We start from the raw sequence: 20614 nt of genomic DNA, 5'->3' as shown, positions 1-20614 counted from the left end.
GCTTATGGAATGGTATCTGTGCTAATTTCAATCTCTGGTTTTATGAAGCTCCCCAACTCACCTTTCCCCTTAAGCAAGCATAAGTTGGTATTCTAAGTTTGAGACACTGTTCTGTTTTGTAATTCAGTTCCTGTGTAGCCAAGTTTACATTTTGTGTATTAGAGATATCTTATGATGTTTCTTTTTCTGTGTGACTTATTTCACTTGGAATCATCGTACCTGGATCCACTCATTATGCTGCTACGGGCCTCATAACATAGATTTCATTGCTGAGTGATATTGCATTTTACGTAAGTACCACAACTTCTTTATCCATTTTTCGCTTTCTGGGATATTGAAATGGTACCGTAAACGAGGTTCTTGTAAACACAGCTGTCCCACAATTGGGGTGGATGTGTCTTTTTGATGTTAATTTCCCTAAGCCATAGAACCATAAGTGGAAGTGCCCTAGGCTCTGTTACTTTGTTTTTTGGATGTTTCAGGAAACACCATACACTTCTCCAGAGTGGCTGTTGGCAATTTACATCCCGCCCATCAGCATATAAGGCTCCCTGTTCTCCATGGCCTGTCCTGCCTTTCTGGGTTTTACACTTTTTTCAGATGGCCCTTTTGACCGGGGGGAAGTGAGACTTCATTGTAGTGCAGATTTCCTTTGCAAGCTTGCTTGCTTGGCCAAAAAGGGCATATGCGTTCTTTCCTGAATATATTCAGGAAAAAACGCATACGCCCTTTTTGGCCAAGTGCATCATTGTCGACGTTCTGCCTCTTTTCTTATGCTTTAAATGCAATTCCAGTCTACCTCCTGAAATCGGTTAACTGCAATTGTGCCCCGCTTTCAAGTCCTCTTGGTAGCCTTACTTCAATATAATTTTGGACGATAGCTGTCATTTATATGTCGGCAGGTTTGTGAATTACAGTGTCCCTGAGCTCCTTTCTTCAACTCGCTTTCATGTGAGCTGGCCGCAAAACCACTAGATCACTTCAGGCCGTAATCTTGTTCCCACACTGCACACTGAGCCTTTGGTTAATTCCTCTTCCTGGTGGGACATGAGAGTTAAATTTGCCGGGCCAGACAGCTACAGCTAGTCTCTCATTGGTTCTCCCTATTACACGTCATCTTCCACAGAAATTGCAAACTGGGTCAAACAGGAGGTTAAAGGCACTGACTCTCCAAGTGGGGAGAGTGTTAGTAAACAAACTGGAATGTTGAACCCGAGTACCAGTACCGGAGATACATTTAAAAACTTTTCCCGATCATACGGTGGACCATACTCTGGGTTCCCCATGCATGTTTTAGTGGAAGAAATAGTCCCTTATACCTGGAGAGTTGGCACCCATGGAATGGGTACCATGCAATATGACTTCACAGGGTCTGCATTTGCTCACCGAACCTCACCAATCCTATCAGCCCCAAGTGTCCAGACTTATGTATCACCCCGCTCTGGGTGTAGAAGTTGAAAATCCAGCTTGCATCACAAGCCCTGAATGAATTATCTAAGAATTGCTCTCTATTTCACTGTCATTGTGTTTTGTTTAAGAAATGTATTTTTATAATGGGATTTAGTGGATTTTCACTGCTGCGTTTATGCCAGTTTACACATGCTTGATTCTCTTATGGAGACATATAAATCCATAGGTTTTAAGATTCTTACTAGTCAGGTATATTCCTAGGCATTGAATATGGGGTTTTGAGTCCATTTCGCTGAGCAAGGAGTAGGTCTTGCCTATTACGTATTTGGCTTATGGAACGGTATTTGTGCTAATTTCAATTTCTGGTTTATGCAGCACCCCAACTCACCTTTCCACTTATGCAAGCATAAGGTGGTTTTCTACATTTGAGACCCTGTTCTGTTTTATAATTCAGTTCCTGTGTAGCCAAGTTTACATTCCGTGTATTAGTCATATCTTATGATGTTTCTTTTTCTGTGTGACTTATTTACTTAGAATCATGGTAACTGAATCCACTCATTATACTGCTATGGGCCTGATGACATAGATTTCATTGCTGAGTGATATTGCATTGTATGTAAGTACCACAACTTCTTTATCGATTTTTTGCTTTCTGGGATATTGAACTTCTACCGTAAACGAGGTCCTTGTAAACAGAGCCATGCCAAACTCTGGGGTGGCTGTGTCTTTTTGATTTTAATTTCCCTAAGCTATAGGACCATAAGTGGAAGTGCCTTAGGCTCTGTTGCTTTGTTTTTTAGATGTTTCAGGAACACCATACACTTCTCCAGAGTGGCTGTTGGCAATTTACATCATGCCCATCAGCATAACAAGGCTCCCTGTTCTCCATGGCCTGTCCTGCCTTTCTGGATTTTACTCTTTTTTCAGATGGCCCTTTTAACCGGGGGCAGTGAGACATCATTGTAGTGCAGATTTCCTTCGCAAGCTTGCTTGGTTGGCCAAAAAGGGCGTATGCGTTTTTTCCTGAATATATTCAGGAAAAAACGCATACGCCCTTTTTCGCCAAGTGCATCACTGTCGACGTTCTGCCTCTTTTCCTATGCTTTAAATGCAATTCCAGTCTACCTCTTAAAATCGGTTTCCTGCAATTCTGCCCCGCTTTCAAGTCCTCTTGGCAGCCTTACTTCAATATATTTTTGGACGATAGCTGTCATTTATAACTCTGCAGTTTTGTGAATTACAGTGCCCCTGAGCTCCTTTCTTCAACTCGCTTTCTTTTGAGCTGGCCACGAACCCGCAGGATTGCTTCAGGCCCTAATCTGTTTCCAGCCTGGCACGCTGAGCCTTTGGTTAATTCCTCTTCCTGGTGGGAAATGAGAGTTCAATTTGCCCGTCAGGACACCTCCAGCTAGTCTCTCATTGGTTCTCCCTATTCCAGTTCATCTTCCACAGGAATTGCAAACTGGGCCAAACAGGAGGTTAAAGACACTGACTCTCCAAGTGGGGAGAATGTTAGTAAAGGGTCTGCAATGTTGAACCCGAGTACCAGGGGAAGAAATCTGAGATGCATTTAAAAACGTTTCCCGATCACACTGCAGACCATACTCTGGGTTCCTCATGCATGTTTTAGCTGAAGGAAGAATCCCTTAAACCAGGAGAGTTGGGACCCATGGAATGGGTACCATGCAATATGACTTCAAAGGGTCTGCATTTGCTCACCGAATCTCACCAATCCTATCAGCCCCAAGTGTCCAGACTTATGTGTCACCAAGCTCTGGGTGTAGATGTGGTAAATCCAGGTTGCATCACAAGCCCTGAATGAATTATTTAAGAATTGCTCTCTATTTCACTGTCATTGTGTTTTCTTTAAGGAATTTATTTTTATAATGGGATTTATCTGATTTTCACTACTGCTTTTATGCCGCTGTACATATGCATGATTCTCTTACAGAGACATATAAATCCATAGGTTTTAAGATTCTTACTAGTCAGGTATATTCCTAAGTGTTGAATATGGGGTGTTGAGTCCTTTTCCTTGAGCCAGGAGTAGGTCTGGTCTATTACATAATTGGCTTATGGAATGGTATCTGTGCTAATTTCAATCTCTGGTTTTATGAAGCTCCCCAACTCACCTTTCCCCTTAAGCAAGCATAAGTTGGTATTCTAAGTTTGAGACACTGTTCTGTTTTGTAATTCAGTTCCTGTGTAGCCAAGTTTACATTTTGTGTATTAGAGATATCTTATGATGTTTCTTTTTCTGTGTGACTTATTTCACTTGGAATCATCGTACCTGGATCCACTCATTATGCTGCTATGGGCCTCATAACATAGATTTCATTGCTGAGTGATATTGCATTTTACGTAAGTACCACAACTTCTTTATCCATTTTTCGCTTTCTGGGATATTGAAATGGTACCGTAAACGAGGTTCTTGTAAACACAGCTGTCCCACAATTGGGGTGGATGTGTCTTTTTGATGTTAATTTCCCTAAGCCATAGAACCATAAGTGGAAGTGCCCTAGGCTCTGTTACTTTGTTTTTTGGATGTTTCAGGAAACACCATACACTTCTCCAGAGTGGCTGTTGGCAATTTACATCCCGCCCATCAGCATATAAGGCTCCCTGTTCTCCATGGCCTGTCCTGCCTTTCTGGGTTTTACACTTTTTTCAGATGGCCCTTTTGACCGGGGGGAAGTGAGACGTCATTGTAGTGCAGATTTCCTTTGCAAGCTTGCTTGCTTGGCCAAAAAGGGCATATGCGTTCTTTCCTGAATATATTCAGGAAAAAACGCATACGCCCTTTTTGGCCAAGTGCATCATTGTCGACGTTCTGCCTCTTTTCTTATGCTTTAAATGCAATTCCAGTCTACCTCCTGAAATCGGTTAACTGCAATTGTGCCCCGCTTTCAAGTCCTCTTGGTAGCCTTACTTCAATATAATTTTGGACGATAGCTGTCATTTATATGTCGGCAGGTTTGTGAATTACAGTGTCCCTGAGCTCCTTTCTTCAACTCGCTTTCATGTGAGCTGGCCGCAAAACCACTAGATCACTTCAGGCCGTAATCTTGTTCCCACACTGCACACTGAGCCTTTGGTTAATTCCTCTTCCTGGTGGGACATGAGAGTTAAATTTGCCGGGCCAGACAGCTACAGCTAGTCTCTCATTGGTTCTCCCTATTACACGTCATCTTCCACAGAAATTGCAAACTGGGTCAAACAGGAGGTTAAAGGCACTGACTCTCCAAGTGGGGAGAGTGTTAGTAAACAAACTGGAATGTTGAACCCGAGTACCAGTACCAGAGATACATTTAAAAACTTTTCCCGATCATACGGTGGACCATACTCTGGGTTCCCCATGCATGTTTTAGTGGAAGAAATAGTCCCTTATACCTGGAGAGTTGGCACCCATGGAATGGGTACCATGCAATATGACTTCACAGGGTCTGCATTTGCTCACCGAACCTCACCAATCCTATCAGCCCCAAGTGTCCAGACTTATGTATCACCCCGCTCTGGGTGTAGAAGTTGAAAATCCAGCTTGCATCACAAGCCCTGAATGAATTATCTAAGAATTGCTCTCTATTTCACTGTCATTGTGTTTTGTTTAAGAAATGTATTTTTATAATGGGATTTAGTGGATTTTCACTGCTGCGTTTATGCCAGTTTACACATGCTTGATTCTCTTATGGAGACATATAAATCCATAGGTTTTAAGATTCTTACTAGTCAGGTATATTCCTAGGCATTGAATATGGGGTTTTGAGTCCATTTCGCTGAGCAAGGAGTAGGTCTTGCCTATTACGTATTTGGCTTATGGAACGGTATTTGTGCTAATTTCAATTTCTGGTTTATGCAGCACCCCAACTCACCTTTCCACTTAAGCAAGCATAAGGTGGTTTTCTACATTTGAGACCCTGTTCTGTTTTATAATTCAGTTCCTGTGTAGCCAAGTTTACATTCCGTGTATTAGTGATATCTTATGATGTTTCTTTTTCTGTGTGACTTATTTACTTAGAATCATGGTAACTGAATCCACTCATTATACTGCTATGGGCCTGATGACATAGATTTCATTGCTGAGTGATATTGCATTGTATGTAAGTACCACATCTTCTTTATCGATTTTTTGCTTTCTGGGATATTGAACTTCTACCGTAAACGAGGTCCTTGTAAACAGAGCCATGCCAAACTCTGGGGTGGCTGTGTCTTTTTTATTTTAATTTCCCTAAGCTATAGGACCATAAGTGGAAGTGCCTTAGGCTCTGTTGCTTTGTTTTTTAGATGTTTCAGGAACACCATACACTTCTCCAGAGTGGCTGTTGGCAATTTACATCATGCCCATCAGCATAACAAGGCTCCCTGTTCTCCATGGCCTGTCCTGCCTTTCTGGATTTTACTCTTTTTTCAGATGGCCCTTTTAACCGGGGGCAGTGAGACATCATTGTAGTGCAGATTTCCTTCGCAAGTTTGCTTGGTTGGCCAAAAAGGGCGTATGCGTTTTTTCCTGAATATATTCAGGAAAAAACGCATACGCCCTTTTTCACCAAGTGCATCACTGTCGACGTTCTGCCTCTTTTCCTATGCTTTAAATGCAATTCCAGTCTACCTCCTAAAATCGGTTTCCTGCAATTCTGCCCCGCTTTCAAGTCCTCTTGGCAGCCTTACTTCAATATATTTTTGGACGATAGCTGTCATTTATAACTCTGCATGTTTGCGAATTACAGTGCCCCTGAGCTCCTTTCTTCAACTCGCTTTCTTTTGAGCTGGCCACGAACCCGCAGGATTGCTTCAGGCCCTAATCTGTTTCCAGCCTGGCACGCTGAGCCTTTGGTTAATTCCTCTTCCTGGTGGGAAATGAGAGTTCAATTTGCCCGTCAGGACACCTCCAGCTAGTCTCTCATTGGTTCTCCCTATTCCAGTTCATCTTCCACAGGAATTGCAAACTGGGCCAAACAGGAGGTTAAAGACACTGACTCTCCAAGTGGGGAGAATGTTAGTAAAGGGTCTGCAATGTTGAACCCGAGTACCAGGGGAAGAAATCTGAGATGCATTTAAAAACGTTTCCCGATCACACTGCAGACCATACTCTGGGTTCCTCATGCATGTTTTAGCTGAAGGAAGAATCCCTTAAACCAGGAGAGTTGGGACCCATGGAATGGGTACCATGCAATATGACTTCAAAGGGTCTGCATTTGCTCACCGAATCTCACCAATCCTATCAGCCCCAAGTGTCCAGACTTATGTGTCACCAAGCTCTGGGTGTAGATGTGGTAAATCCAGGTTGCATCACAAGCCCTGAATGAATTATTTAAGAATTGCTCTCTATTTCACTGTCATTGTGTTTTCTTTAAGGAATTTATTTTTATAATGGGATTTATCTGATTTTCACTACTGCTTTTATGCCGCTGTACATATGCATGATTCTCTTACAGAGACATATAAATCCATAGGTTTTAAGATTCTTACTAGTCAGGTATATTCCTAAGTGTTGAATATGGGGTGTTGAGTCCTTTTCCTTGAGCCAGGAGTAGGTCTGGTCTATTACATAATTGGCTTATGGAATGGTATCTGTGCTAATTTCAATCTCTGGTTTTATGAAGCTCCCCAACTCACCTTTCCCCTTAAGCAAGCATAAGTTGGTATTCTAAGTTTGAGACACTGTTCTGTTTTGTAATTCAGTTCCTGTGTAGCCAAGTTTACATTTTGTGTATTAGAGATATCTTATGATGTTTCTTTTTCTGTGTGACTTATTTCACTTGGAATCATCGTACCTGGATCCACTCATTATGCTGCTACGGGCCTCATAACATAGATTTCATTGCTGAGTGATATTGCATTTTACGTAAGTACCACAACTTCTTTATCCATTTTTCGCTTTCTGGGATATTGAAATGGTACCGTAAACGAGGTTCTTGTAAACACAGCTGTCCCACAATTGGGGTGGATGTGTCTTTTTGATGTTAATTTCCCTAAGCCATAGAACCATAAGTGGAAGTGCCCTAGGCTCTGTTACTTTGTTTTTTGGATGTTTCAGGAAACACCATACACTTCTCCAGAGTGGCTGTTGGCAATTTACATCCCGCCCATCAGCATATAAGGCTCCCTGTTCTCCATGGCCTGTCCTGCCTTTCTGGGTTTTACACTTTTTTCAGATGGCCCTTTTGACCGGGGGGAAGTGAGACTTCATTGTAGTGCAGATTTCCTTTGCAAGCTTGCTTGGTTGGCCAAAAAGGGCATATGCGTTCTTTCCTGAATATATTCAGGAAAAAACGCATACGCCCTTTTTGGCCAAGTGCATCATTGTCGACGTTCTGCCTCTTTTCTTATGCTTTAAATGCAATTCCAGTCTACCTCCTGAAATCGGTTAACTGCAATTGTGCCCCGCTTTCAAGTCCTCTTGGTAGCCTTACTTCAATATAATTTTGGACGATAGCTGTCATTTATATGTCGGCAGGTTTGTGAATTACAGTGTCCCTGAGCTCCTTTCTTCAACTCGCTTTCATGTGAGCTGGCCGCAAAACCACTAGATCACTTCAGGCCGTAATCTTGTTCCCACACTGCACACTGAGCCTTTGGTTAATTCCTCTTCCTGGTGGGACATGAGAGTTAAATTTGCCGGGCCAGACAGCTACAGCTAGTCTCTCATTGGTTCTCCCTATTACACGTCATCTTCCACAGAAATTGCAAACTGGGTCAAACAGGAGGTTAAAGGCACTGACTCTCCAAGTGGGGAGAGTGTTTGTAAACAAACTGGAATGTTGAACCTGAGTACCAGTACCAGAGATACATTTAAAAACTTTTCCCGATCATACGGTGGACCATACTCTGGGTTCCCCATGCATGTTTTAGTGGAAGAAATAGTCCCTTATACCTGGAGAGTTGGCACCCATGGAATGGGTACCATGCAATATGACTTCACAGGGTCTGCATTTGCTCACCGAACCTCACCAATCCTATCAGCCCCAAGTGTCCAGACTTATGTATCACCCCGCTCTGGGTGTAGAAGTTGAAAATCCAGCTTGCATCACAAGCCCTGAATGAATTATCTAAGAATTGCTCTCTATTTCACTGTCATTGTGTTTTGTTTAAGAAATGTATTTTTATAATGGGATTTAGTGGATTTTCACTGCTGCGTTTATGCCAGTTTACACATGCTTGATTCTCTTATGGAGACATATAAATCCATAGGTTTTAAGATTCTTACTAGTCAGGTATATTCCTAGGCATTGAATATGGGGTTTTGAGTCCATTTCGCTGAGCAAGGAGTAGGTCTTGCCTATTACGTATTTGGCTTATGGAACGGTATTTGTGCTAATTTCAATTTCTGGTTTATGCAGCACCCCAACTCACCTTTCCACTTAAGCAAGCATAAGGTGGTTTTCTACATTTGAGACCCTGTTCTGTTTTGTAATTCAGTTCCTGTGTAGCCAAGTTTACATTCCGTGTATTAGTGATATCTTATGATGTTTCTTTTTCTGTGTGACTTATTTACTTAGAATCATGGTAACTGAATCCACTCATTATACTGCTATGGGCCTGATGACATAGATTTCATTGCTGAGTGATATTGCATTGTATGTAAGTACCACAACTTCTTTATCGATTTTTTGCTTTCTGGGATATTGAACTTCTACCGTAAACGAGGTCCTTGTAAACAGAGCCATGCCAAACTCTGGGGTGGCTGTGTCTTTTTCATTTTAATTTCCCTAAGCTATAGGACCATAAGTGGAAGTGCCCTAGGCTCTGTTGCTTTGTTTTTTAGATGTTTCAGGAAACACCATACACTTCTCCAGAGTGGCTGTTGGCAATTTACATCATGCCCATCAGCATAACAAGGCTCCCTGTTCTCCATGGCCTGTCCTGCCTTTCTGGATTTTACTCTTTTTTCAGATGGCCCTTTTAACCGGGGGCAGTGAGATATCATTGTAGTGCAGATTTCCTTCGCAAGCTTGCTTGGTTGGCCAAAAAGGGCGTATGCGTTTTTTCCTGAATATATTCAGGAAAAAACGCATACGCCCTTTTTCGCCAAGTGCATCACTGTCGACGTTCTGCCTCTTTTCCTATGCTTTAAATGCAATTCCAGTCTACCTCCTAAAATCGGTTTCTTGCAATTCTGCCCCGCTTTCAAGTCCTATTGGCAGCCTTACTTCAATATATTTTTGGACGATAGCTGTCATTTATAACTCTGCAGGTTTGCGAATTACAGTGCCCCTGAGCTCCTTTCTTCAACTCGCTTTCTTTTGAGCTGGCCATGAACCCGCAGGATTGCTTCAGGCCCTAATCTGTTTCCAGCCTGGCACGCTGAGCCTTTGGTTAATTCCTCTTCCTGGTGGGAAATGAAAGTTCAATTTGCCCGTCAGGACACCTCCAGCTAGTCTCTCATTGGTTCTCCCTATTCCAGTTCATCTTCCACAGGAATTGCAAACTGGGCCAAACAGGAGGTTAAAGACACTGACTCTCCAAGTGGGGAGAATGTTAGTAAAGGGTCTGCAATGTTGAACCCGAGTACCAGGGGAAGAAATCTGAGATGCATTTAAAAACGTTTCCCGATCACACTGCAGACCATACTCTGGGTTCCCCATGCATGTTTTAGCTGAAGGAAGAATCCCTTAAACCAGGAGAGTTGGGACCCATGGAATGGGTACCATGCAATATGACTTCAAAGGGTCTGCATTTGCTCACCAAATCTCAGCAATCCTATCAGCCCCAAGTGTCCAGCCTTATGTGTCACCAAGCTCTGGGTGTAGATGTGGTAAATCCAGGTTGCATCACAAGCCCTGAATGAATTATTTAAGAATTGCTCTCTATTTCACTGTCATTGTGTTTTCTTTAAGGAATTTATTTTTATAATGGGATTTATCTGATTTTCACTACTGCTTTTATGCCTCTGTACACATGCATGATTCTCTTACAGAGACATATAAATCCATAGGTTTTAAGATTCTTACTAGTCAGGTATATTCCTAGGCGTTGAATATGGGGTGTTGAGTCCTTTTCCTTGAGCCAGGAGTAGGTCTGGTCTATTACATAATTGGCTTATGGAACGGTATCTGTGCTAATTTCAATCTCTGGTTTTATGAAGCTCCCCAACTCACCTTTCCCCTTAAGCAAGCATAAGTTGGTATTCTAAGTTTGAGACACTGTTCTGTTTTGTAATTCAGTTCCTGTGTAGCCAAGTTTACATTTCGTGTATTAGAGATATCTTATGATGTTTCTTTTTCTGTGTGACTTATTTCACTTAGAATCATCGTACCTGGATCCACTCATTATGCTGCTACGGGCCTCATAACATAGCTTTCATTGCTGAGTGATATTGCATTTTACGTAAGTACCACAACTTCTTTATCCATTTTTCGCTTTCTGGGATATTGAAATGGTACCGTAAACGAGGTTCTTGTAAACACAGCTGTCCCACAATTGGGGTGGATGTGTCTTTTTGATTTTAATTTCCCTAAGCCATAGAACCATAAGTGGAAGTGCCCTAGGCTCTGTTACTTTGTTTTTTCGATGTTTCAGGAAACACCATACACTTCTCCAGAGTGGCTGTTGGCAATTTACATCCCGCCCATCAGCATATAAGGCTCCCTGTTCTCCATGGCCTGTCCTGCCTTTCTGGGTTTTACACTTTTTTCAGATGGCCCTTTTGACCGGGGGGAAGTGAGACTTCATTGTAGTGCAGATTTCCTTTGCAAGCTTGCTTGCTTGGCCAAAAAGGGCATATGCGTTCTTTCCTGAATATATTCAGGAAAAAACGCATACGCCCTTTTTGGCCAAGTGCATCATTGTCGACGTTCTGCCTCTTTTCTTATGCTTTAAATGCAATTCCAGTCTACCTCCTGAAATCGGTTAACTGCAATTGTGCCCCGCTTTCAAGTCCTCTTGGCAGCCTTACTTCAATATAATTTTGGACGATAGCTGTCATTTATATGTCGGCAGGTTTGTGAATTACAGTGTCCCTGAGCTCCTTTCTTCAACTCGCTTTCATGTGAGCTGGCCGCAAAACCATTAGATCACTTCAGGCCGTAATCTTGTTCCCACACTGCACACTGAGCCTTTGGTTAATTCCTCTTCCTGGTGGGACATGAGAGTTAAATTTGCCGGGCCAGACAGCTACAGCTAGTCTCTCATTGGTTCTCCCTATTACACGTCATCTTCCACAGAAATTGCAAACTGGGTCAAACAGGAGGTTAAAGGCACTGACTCTCCAAGTGGGGAGAGTGTTAGTAAACAAACTGGAATGTTGAACCCAAGTACCAGTACCGGAGATACATTTAAAAACTTTTCCCGATCATACGGTGGACCATACTCTGGGTTCCCCATGCATGTTTTAGCGGAAGAAATAGTCCCTTATACCTGGAGAGTTGGCACCCATGGAATGGGTACCATGCAATATGACTTCACAGGGTCTGCATTTGCTCACCGAACCTCAGCAATCCTATCAGCCCCAAGTGTCCAGACTTATGTGTCACCCCGCTCCGGGTGTAGAAGTTGAAAATCCAGCTTGCATCACAAGCCCTGAATGAATTATCTAAGAATTGCTCTCTATTTCACTGTCATTGTGTTTTGTTTAAGAAATGTATTTTTATAATGGGATTTAGTGGATTTTCACTGCTGCGTTTATGCCAGTTTACACATGCTTGATTCTCTTATGGAGACATATAAATCCATAGGTTTTAAGATTCTTACTAGTCATGTATATGCCTAGGCATTGAATATGGGGTTTTGAGTCCATTTCGCTGAGCAAGGAGTAGGTCTTGCCTATTACGTATTTGGCTTATGGAACGGTATTTGTGCTAATTTCAATTTCTGGTTTATGCAAAACCCCAACTCACCTTTCCACTTAAGCAAGCATAAGGTGGTTTTCTACATTTGAGACCCTGTTCTGTTTTGTAATTCAGGTCCTGTGTAGCCAAGTTTACATTCCGTGTATTAGTGATATCTTATGATGTTTCTTTTTCTGTGTGACTTATTTACTTAGAATCATGGTAACTGAATCCACTCATTATACTGCTATGGGCCTGATGACATAGATTTCATTGCTGAGTGATATTGCATTGTACGTAAGTACCACAACTTCTTTATCGATTTTTTGCTTTCTGGGATATTGAACTTCTACCATAAACGAGGTCCTTGTAAACAGAGCCATGCCAAACTCTGGGGTGGCTGTGTCTTTTTCATTTTAATTTCCCTAAGCTATAGGACCATAAGTGGAAGTGCCCTAGGCTCTGTTGCTTTGTTTTTTAGATGTTTCAGGAAACACCATACACTTCTCCAGAGTGGCTGTTGGCAATTTACATCATGCCCATCAGCATAACAAGGCTCCCTGTTCTCCATGGCCTGTCCTGCCTTTCTGGATTTTACTCTTTTTTCAGATGGCTCTTTTAACCGGGGGCAGTGAGACATCAATGTAGTGCACATTTCCATCGCAAGCTTGCTTGGTTGGCCAAAAAGGGCGTATGCGTTTTTTCCTGAATATATTCAGGAAAAAACGCATACGCCCTTTTTTGGCCAAGTGCATCACTGTCGACGTTCTGCCTCTTTTCCTATGCTTTAAATGCAATTCAGGTCTACCTCCTAAAATCGGTTTCCTGTAATTCTGCCCCGCTTTCAAGTCCTCTTGGCAGCCTTACTTCAATATATTTTTGGACGATAGCTGTCATTTATATGTCGGCAGGTTTGTGAATTACAGTGTCCCTGAGCTCCTTTCTTCAACTCGCCTTCTTTTGAGCTGGCCACGAACCCGCAGGATTGCTTCAGGCCCTAATCTGTTTCGAGCCTGGCACGCTGAGCCTTTGGTTAATTCCTCTTCCTGGTGGGAAATGAGAGTTCAATTTGCCCGTCAGGACACCTCCAGCTAGTCTCTCATTGGTTCTCCCTATTCCAGTTCATCTTCCACAGGAATTGCAAACTGGGCCAAACAGGAGGTTAAAGACACTGACTCTCCAAGTGGGGAGAATGTTAGTAAAGGGTCTGCAATGTTGAACCCGAGTACCAGGGGAAGAAATCTGAGATGCATTTAAAAACGTTTCCCGATCACACTGCAGACCATACTCTGGGTTCCTCATGCATGTTTTAGCTGAAGGAAGAATCCCTTAAACCAGGAGAGTTGGGACCCATGGAATGGGTACCATGCAATATGACTTCAAAGGGTCTGCATTTGCTCACCGAATCTCACCAATCCTATCAGCCCCAAGTGTCCAGCCTTATGTGTCACCAAGCTCTGGGTGTAGATGTGGTAAATCCAGGTTGCATCACAAGCCCTGAATGAATTATTTAAGAATTGCTCTCTATTTCACTGTCATTGTGTTTTCTTTAAGGAATTTATTTTTATAATGGGATTTATCTGATTTTCACTACTGCTTTTATGCCTCTGTACACATGCATGATTCTCTTACAGAGACATATAAATCCATAGGTTTTAAGATTCTTACTAGTCAGGTATATTCCTAGGCGTTGAATATGGGGTGTTGAGTCCTTTTCCTTGAGCCAGGAGTAGGTCTGGTCTATTACATAATTGGCTTATGGAACGGTATCTGTGCTAATTTCAATCTCTGGTTTTATGAAGCTCCCCAACTCACCTTTCCCCTTAAGCAAGCATAAGTTGGTATTCTAAGTTTGAGACACTGTTCTGTTTTGTAATTCAGTTCCTGTGTAGCCAAGTTTACATTTCGTGTATTAGAGATATCTTATGATGTTTCTTTTTCTGTGTGACTTATTTCACTTAGAATCATCGTACCTGGATCCACTCATTATGCTGCTATGGGCCTCATAAAATAGCTTTCTTTGCTGAGTGATATTGCATTTTACGTAAGTACCACAACTTCTTTATCCATTTTTCGCTTTCTGGGATATTGAAATGGTACCGTAAACGAGGTTCTTGTAAACACAGCTGTCCCACAATTGGGGTGGATGTGTCTTTTTGATTTTAATTTCCCTAAGCCATAGAACCATAAGTGGAAGTGCCCTAGGCTCTGTTACTTTGTTTTTTCGATGTTTCAGGAAACACCATACACTTCTCCAGAGTGGCTGTTGGCAATTTACATCCCGCCCATCAGCATATAAGGCTCCCTGTTCTCCATGGCCTGTCCTGCCTTTCTGGGTTTTATACTTTTTTCAGATGGCCCTTTTGACCGGGGGGAAGTGAGACTTCATTGTAGTGCAGATTTCCTTTGCAAGCTTGCTTGGTTGGCCAAAAAGGGCATATGCGTTCTTTCCTGAATATATTCAGGAAAAAACGCATACGCCCTTTTTGGTCAAGTGCATCATTGTCGACGTTCTGCCTCTTTTCTTATGCTTTAAATGCAATTCCAGTCTACCTCCTGAAATCGGTTAACTGCAATTGTGCCCCGCTTTCAAGTCCTCTTGGTAGCCTTACTTCAATATAATTTTGAACGATAGCTGTCATTTATATGTCGGCAGGTTTGTGAATTACAGTGCCCCTGAGCTCCTTTCTTCAACTCGCTTTCATGTGAGCTGGCCGCAAAACCACTAGATCACTTCAGGCCGTAATCTTGTTCCCACGCTGCACACTGAGCCTTTGGTTAATTCCTCTTCCTGGTGGGACATGAGAGTTAAATTTGCCGGGCCAGACAGCTACAGCTAGTCTCTCATCGGTTCTCCCTATTACACGTCATCTTCCACAGAAATTGCAAACTGGGTCAAACAGGAGGTTAAAGGCACTGACTCTCCAAGTGGGGAGAGTGTTAGTAAACAAACTGGAATGTTGAACCCGAGTACCAGTACCGGAGATACATTTAAAAACTTTTCCCGATCATACGGTGGACCATACTCTGGGTTCCCCATGCATGTTTTAGCTGAAGGAAGAATCCCTTAAACCAGGAGAGTTGGGACCCATGGAATGGGTACCATGCAATATGACTTCACAGGGTCTGCATTTGCTCACCGAACCTCAGCAATCCTATCAGCCCCAAGTGTCCAGACTTATGTGTCACCCCGCTCCGGGTGTAGAAGTTGAAAATCCAGCTTGCATCACAAGCCCTGAATGAATTATCTAAGAATTGCTCTCTATTTCACTGTCATTGTGTTTTGTTTAAGAAATGTATTTTTATAATGGGATTTAGTGGATTTTCACTGCTGCGTTTATGCCAGTTTACACATGCTTGATTCTCTTATGGAGACATATAAATCCATAGGTTTTAAGATTCTTACTAGTCAGGTATATTCCTAGGCATTGAATATGGGGTTTTGAGTCCATTTCGTTGAGCAAGGAGTAGGTCTTGCCTATTACGTATTTGGCTTATGGAACGGTATTTGTGCTAATTTCAATTTCTGGTTTATGCAAAACCCCAACTCACCTTTCCACTTAAGCAAGCATAAGGTGGTTTTCTACATTTGAGACCCTGTTCTGTTTTGTAATTCAGGTCCTGTGTAGCCAAGTTTACATTCCGTGTATTAGTGATATCTTATGATGTTTCTTTTTCTGTGTGACTTATTTACTTAGAATCATGGTAACTGAATCCACTCATTATACTGCTATGGGCCTGATGACATAGATTTCATTGCTGAGTGATATTGCTTTGTACGTAAGTACCACAACTTCTTTATCGATTTTTTGCTTTCTGGGATATTGAACTTCTACCATAAACGAGGTCCATGTAAACAGAGCCATGCCAAACTCTGGGGTGGCTGTGTCTTTTTCATTTTAATTTCCCTAAGCTATAGGACCATAAGTGGAAGTGCCCTAGGCTCTGTTGCTTTGTTTTTTAGATGTTTCAGGAAACACCATACACTTCTCCAGAGTGGCTGTTGGCAATTTACATCATGCCCATCAGCATAACAAGGCTCCCTGTTCTCCATGGCCTGTCCTGCCTTTCTGGATTTTACTCTTTTTTCAGATGGCCCTTTTAACCGGGGGCAGTGAGACATCATTGTAGTGGCGATTTGCTTTGCAAGCTTGCTTGGTTGGCCAAAAAGTGCGTATGCGTTTTTTCCTGAATATATCCAGGAAAAAACGCATACGCCCTTTTTGGCCAAGTGCACCACTGTCGACGTTCTGCCTCTTTTCCTATGCTTTAAATGCAATTCCAGTCTACCTCCTAAAATCGGTTTCCTGCAATTCTGTCCCGCTTTCAAGTCCTCTTGGCAACCTTACTTCCATATATTTTTGGACGATAGCTGTCATTTATAACTCTGCAGGTTTGCGAATTACAGTGCCTCTGAGCTCCTTTCTTCAACTCGCTTTTTTTGAGCTGGCCACGAACCCGCAGGATTGCTTCAGGCCCTAATCTGTTTCCAGCCTGGCACGCTGAGCCTTTGGTTAATTCCTCTTCCTGGTGGGAAATGAGAGTTCAATTTGCCCGTCAGGACACCTCCAGCTAGTCTCTCATTGGTTCTCCCTATTCCAGTTCATCTTCCACAGGAATTGCAAACTGGGCCAAACAGGAGGTTAAAGACACTGACTCTCCAAGTGGGGAGAATGTTAGTAAAGGGTCTGCAATGTTGAACCCGAGTACCAGGGGAAGAAATCTGAGATGCATTTAAAAACGTTTCCCGATCACACTGCAGACCATACTCTGGGTTCCCCATGCATGTTTTAGCTGAAGGAAGAATCCCTTAAACCAGGAGAGTTGGGACCCATGGAATGGGTACCATGCAATATGACTTCAAAGGGTCTGCATTTGCTCACCAAATCTCAGCAATCCTATCAGCCCCAAGTGTCCAGCCTTATGTGTCACCAAGCTCTGGGTGTAGATGTGGTAAATCCAGGTTGCATCACAAGCCCTGAATGAATTATTTAAGAATTGCTCTCTATTTCACTGTCATTGTGTTTTCTTTAAGGAATTTATTTTTATAATGGGATTTATCTGATTTTCACTACTGCTTTTATGCCGCTGTACATATGCATGATTCTCTTACAGAGACATATAAATCCATAGGTTTTAAGATTCTTACTAGTCAGGTATATTCCTAGGCGTTGAATATGGGGTGTTGAGTCCTTTTCCTTGAGCCAGTAGTAGGTCTGGTCTATTACATAATTGGCTTATGGAATGGTATCTGTGCTAATTTCAATCTCTGGTTTTATGAAGCTCCCCAACTCACCTTTCCCCTTAAGCAAGCATAAGTTGGTATTCTAAGTTTGAGACACTGTTCTGTTTTGTAATTCAGTTCCTGTGTAGCCAAGTTTACATTTCGTGTATTAGAGATATCTTATGATATTTCTTTTTCTGTGTGACTTATTTCACTTAGAATCAGCGTACCTGGATCCACTCATTATGCTGCTATGGGCCTCATAACATAGCTTTCATTGCTGAGTGATATTGCATTTTACGTAAGTACCACAACTTCTTTATCCATTTTTCGCTTTCTGGGATATTGAAATGGTACCGTAAACGAGGTTCTTGTAAACACAGCTGTCCCACAATTGGGGTGGATGTGTCTTTTTGATGTTAATTTCCCTAAGCCATAGATCCATAAGTGGAAGTGCCCTAGGCTCTGTTACTTTGTTTTTTCGATGTTTCAGGAAACACCATACACTTCTCCAGAGTGGCTGTTGGCAATTTACATCCCGCCCATCAGCATATAAGGCTCCCTGTTCTCCATGGCCTGTCCTGCCTTTCTGGGTTTTACACTTCTTTCAGATGGCCCTTTTGACCGGGGGGAAGTGAGACTTCATTGTAGTGCAGATTTCCTTTGTAAGCTTGCTTGGTTGGCCAAAAAGGGCGTATGCGTTCTTTCATGAATATATTCAGGAAAAAACGCATATGCCCTTTTTGGACAAGTGCATCATTGTCGACGTTCTGCCTCTTTTCTTATGCTTTAAATGCAATTCCAGTCTACCTCCTGAAATCGGTTAACTGCAATTGTGCCCCGCTTTCAAGTCCTCTTGGTAGCCTTACTTCAATATAATTTTGGACGATAGCTGTCATTTATATGTCGGCAGGTTTGTGAATTACAGTGCCCCTGAGCTCCTTTCTTCAACTCACTTTCATGTGAGCTGGCCGCAAAACCACTAGATCACTTCAAGCTGTAATCTTGTTCCCACACTGCACACTGAGCCTTTGGTTAATTCCTCTTCCTGGTGGGACATGAGAGTTAAATTTGCCGGGCCAGACAGCTACAGCTAGTCTCTCATTGGTTCTCCCTATTACACGTCATCTTCCACAGAAATTGCAAACTGGGTCAAACAGGAGGTTAAAGGCACTGACTCTCCAAGTGGGGAGAGTGTTAGTAAACAAACTGGAATGTTGAACCCGAGTACCAGTACCGGAGATACATTTAAAAACTTTTCCCGATCATACGGTGGACCATACTCTGGGTTCCCCATGCATGTTTTAGCGGAAGAAATAGTCCCTTATACCAGGAGAGTTGGCACCCATGGAATGGGTACCATGCAATATGACTTCACAGGGTCTGCATTTCCTCACCGAACCTCAGCAATCCCATCAGCCCCAAGTGTCCAGACTTATGTGTCACCCCGCTCTGGGTGTAGAAGTTGAAAATCCAGCTTGCATCACAAGCCCTGAATGAATTATCTAAGAATTGCTCTCTATTTCACTGTCATTGTGTTTTGTTTAAGAAATGTATTTTTATAATGGGATTTAGTGGATTTTCACTGCTGCGTTTATGCCAGTTTACACATGCTTGATTCTCTTATGGAGACATATAAATCCATAGCTTTTAAGATTCTTACTAGTCAGGTATATTCCTAGGCATTGAATATGGGGTTTTGAGTCCATTTCGCTGAGCAAGGAGTAGGTCTTGCCTATTACGTATTTGGCTTGTGGAACGGTATTTGTGCTAATTTCAATTTCTGGTTTATGCAGCACCCCAACTCACCTTTCCACTTAAGCAAGCATAAGGTGGCTTTCTACATTTGAGACCCTGTTCTGTTTTGTAATTCAGTTCCTGTGTAGCCAAGTTTACATTCCGTGTATTAGTGATATCTTATGATGTTTCTTTTTCTCTGTGACTTATTTCACTTAGAATCATCGTACCTGAATCCACTCATTATACTGCTATGGGCCTGATGACATAGATTTCATTGCTGAGTGATATTGCATTGTACGTAAGTACCACAACTTCTTTATCGATTTTTTGCTTTCTGGGATATAGAACTTCTACCTTAAATGATGTCCTTGTAAACAGAGCCATGCCAAACTCTCGGGTGGCTGTGTCTTTTTGATTTTAATTTCCCTAAGCTATAGGACAATAAGTGGAAGTCCCTAGGCTCTGTTGCTTTGTTTTTTAGATGTTTCAGGAAACACCATACACTTCTCCAGAGTGGCTGTTGGCAATTTACATCCCGCCCATCAGCATATAAGGCTCCCTGTTCTCCATGGCCTGTCCTGCCTTTCTGGGTTTTATACTTTTTTCAGATGGCCCTTTTGACCAGGGGGAAGTGAGACTTCATTGTAGTGCAGATTTCCTTTGCAAGCTTGCCTGGTTGGCCAAAAAGGGCATATGCGTTCTTTCCTGAATATATTCGGGAAAAAACGCATACGCCCTTTTTGGCAAAGTACATCACTATCAACGTTCTGCCTCTTTTCCTATGCTTTAAATGCAATTCCAGTCTACCTCCTGAAATCGGTTTCCTGCAATTCTGCCCCGCTTTCAAGTCCTCTTGGCAGCCTTACTTCAATATATTTTTGGACGATAGCTGTCATTTATAAATGTGCAGGTTTGTGAATTACTGTGCCCCTGAGCTCCTTTCTTCAACTCGCTTTCTTGTGAGCTGGCCGCAACACCGCAAGATTGCTTCAGGCCCTAGTGTGGTTCCGGCACGGCATGCTGAGACTTTGGTTAATTCCTCTTCCTGGTGGGAAATGAGAGTTAAATTTGCCCGTCCAGACACCTCCAGCTAGTCTCTCATTGGTTCTCCCTATTCCTGTTCATTTTCCACAGAAATTGCAAGCTGGGCCTAACAGGAGGTTGAAGGCACTGACTCTCCAAGTGGGGAAAGTGTAAGTAAAGCATCTTGAATGTTGCACCCGCATACCAGGGGACGTAAACTGAGACACATTTGAACACGTTTCCCGAACACACGGTGGATCATACTCTGGGTTCCACATACATGTTTTAGCTGAAGGAAGAATCCCTTAAAGCTGGAGAGTTGAGACCCATGGATTGGGTACCATGCAATATGACTTCAAAGGGTCTGCATTTGCTCACCGAACCTCACCAATCCTATCACTGCTGCGTTTATGCCGCTGTACACACACTTGATTCTCTTTCGGAGACATATAAA

This window comes from Orcinus orca, chromosome 1 (assembly GCF_937001465.1).
Source record: "Orcinus orca chromosome 1, mOrcOrc1.1, whole genome shotgun sequence".
Lineage (NCBI taxonomy): Eukaryota > Metazoa > Chordata > Mammalia > Artiodactyla > Delphinidae > Orcinus > Orcinus orca.
The sequence above is the reverse complement of the archived record's forward strand: the minus strand, read 5'-3'. Positions refer to the sequence as shown.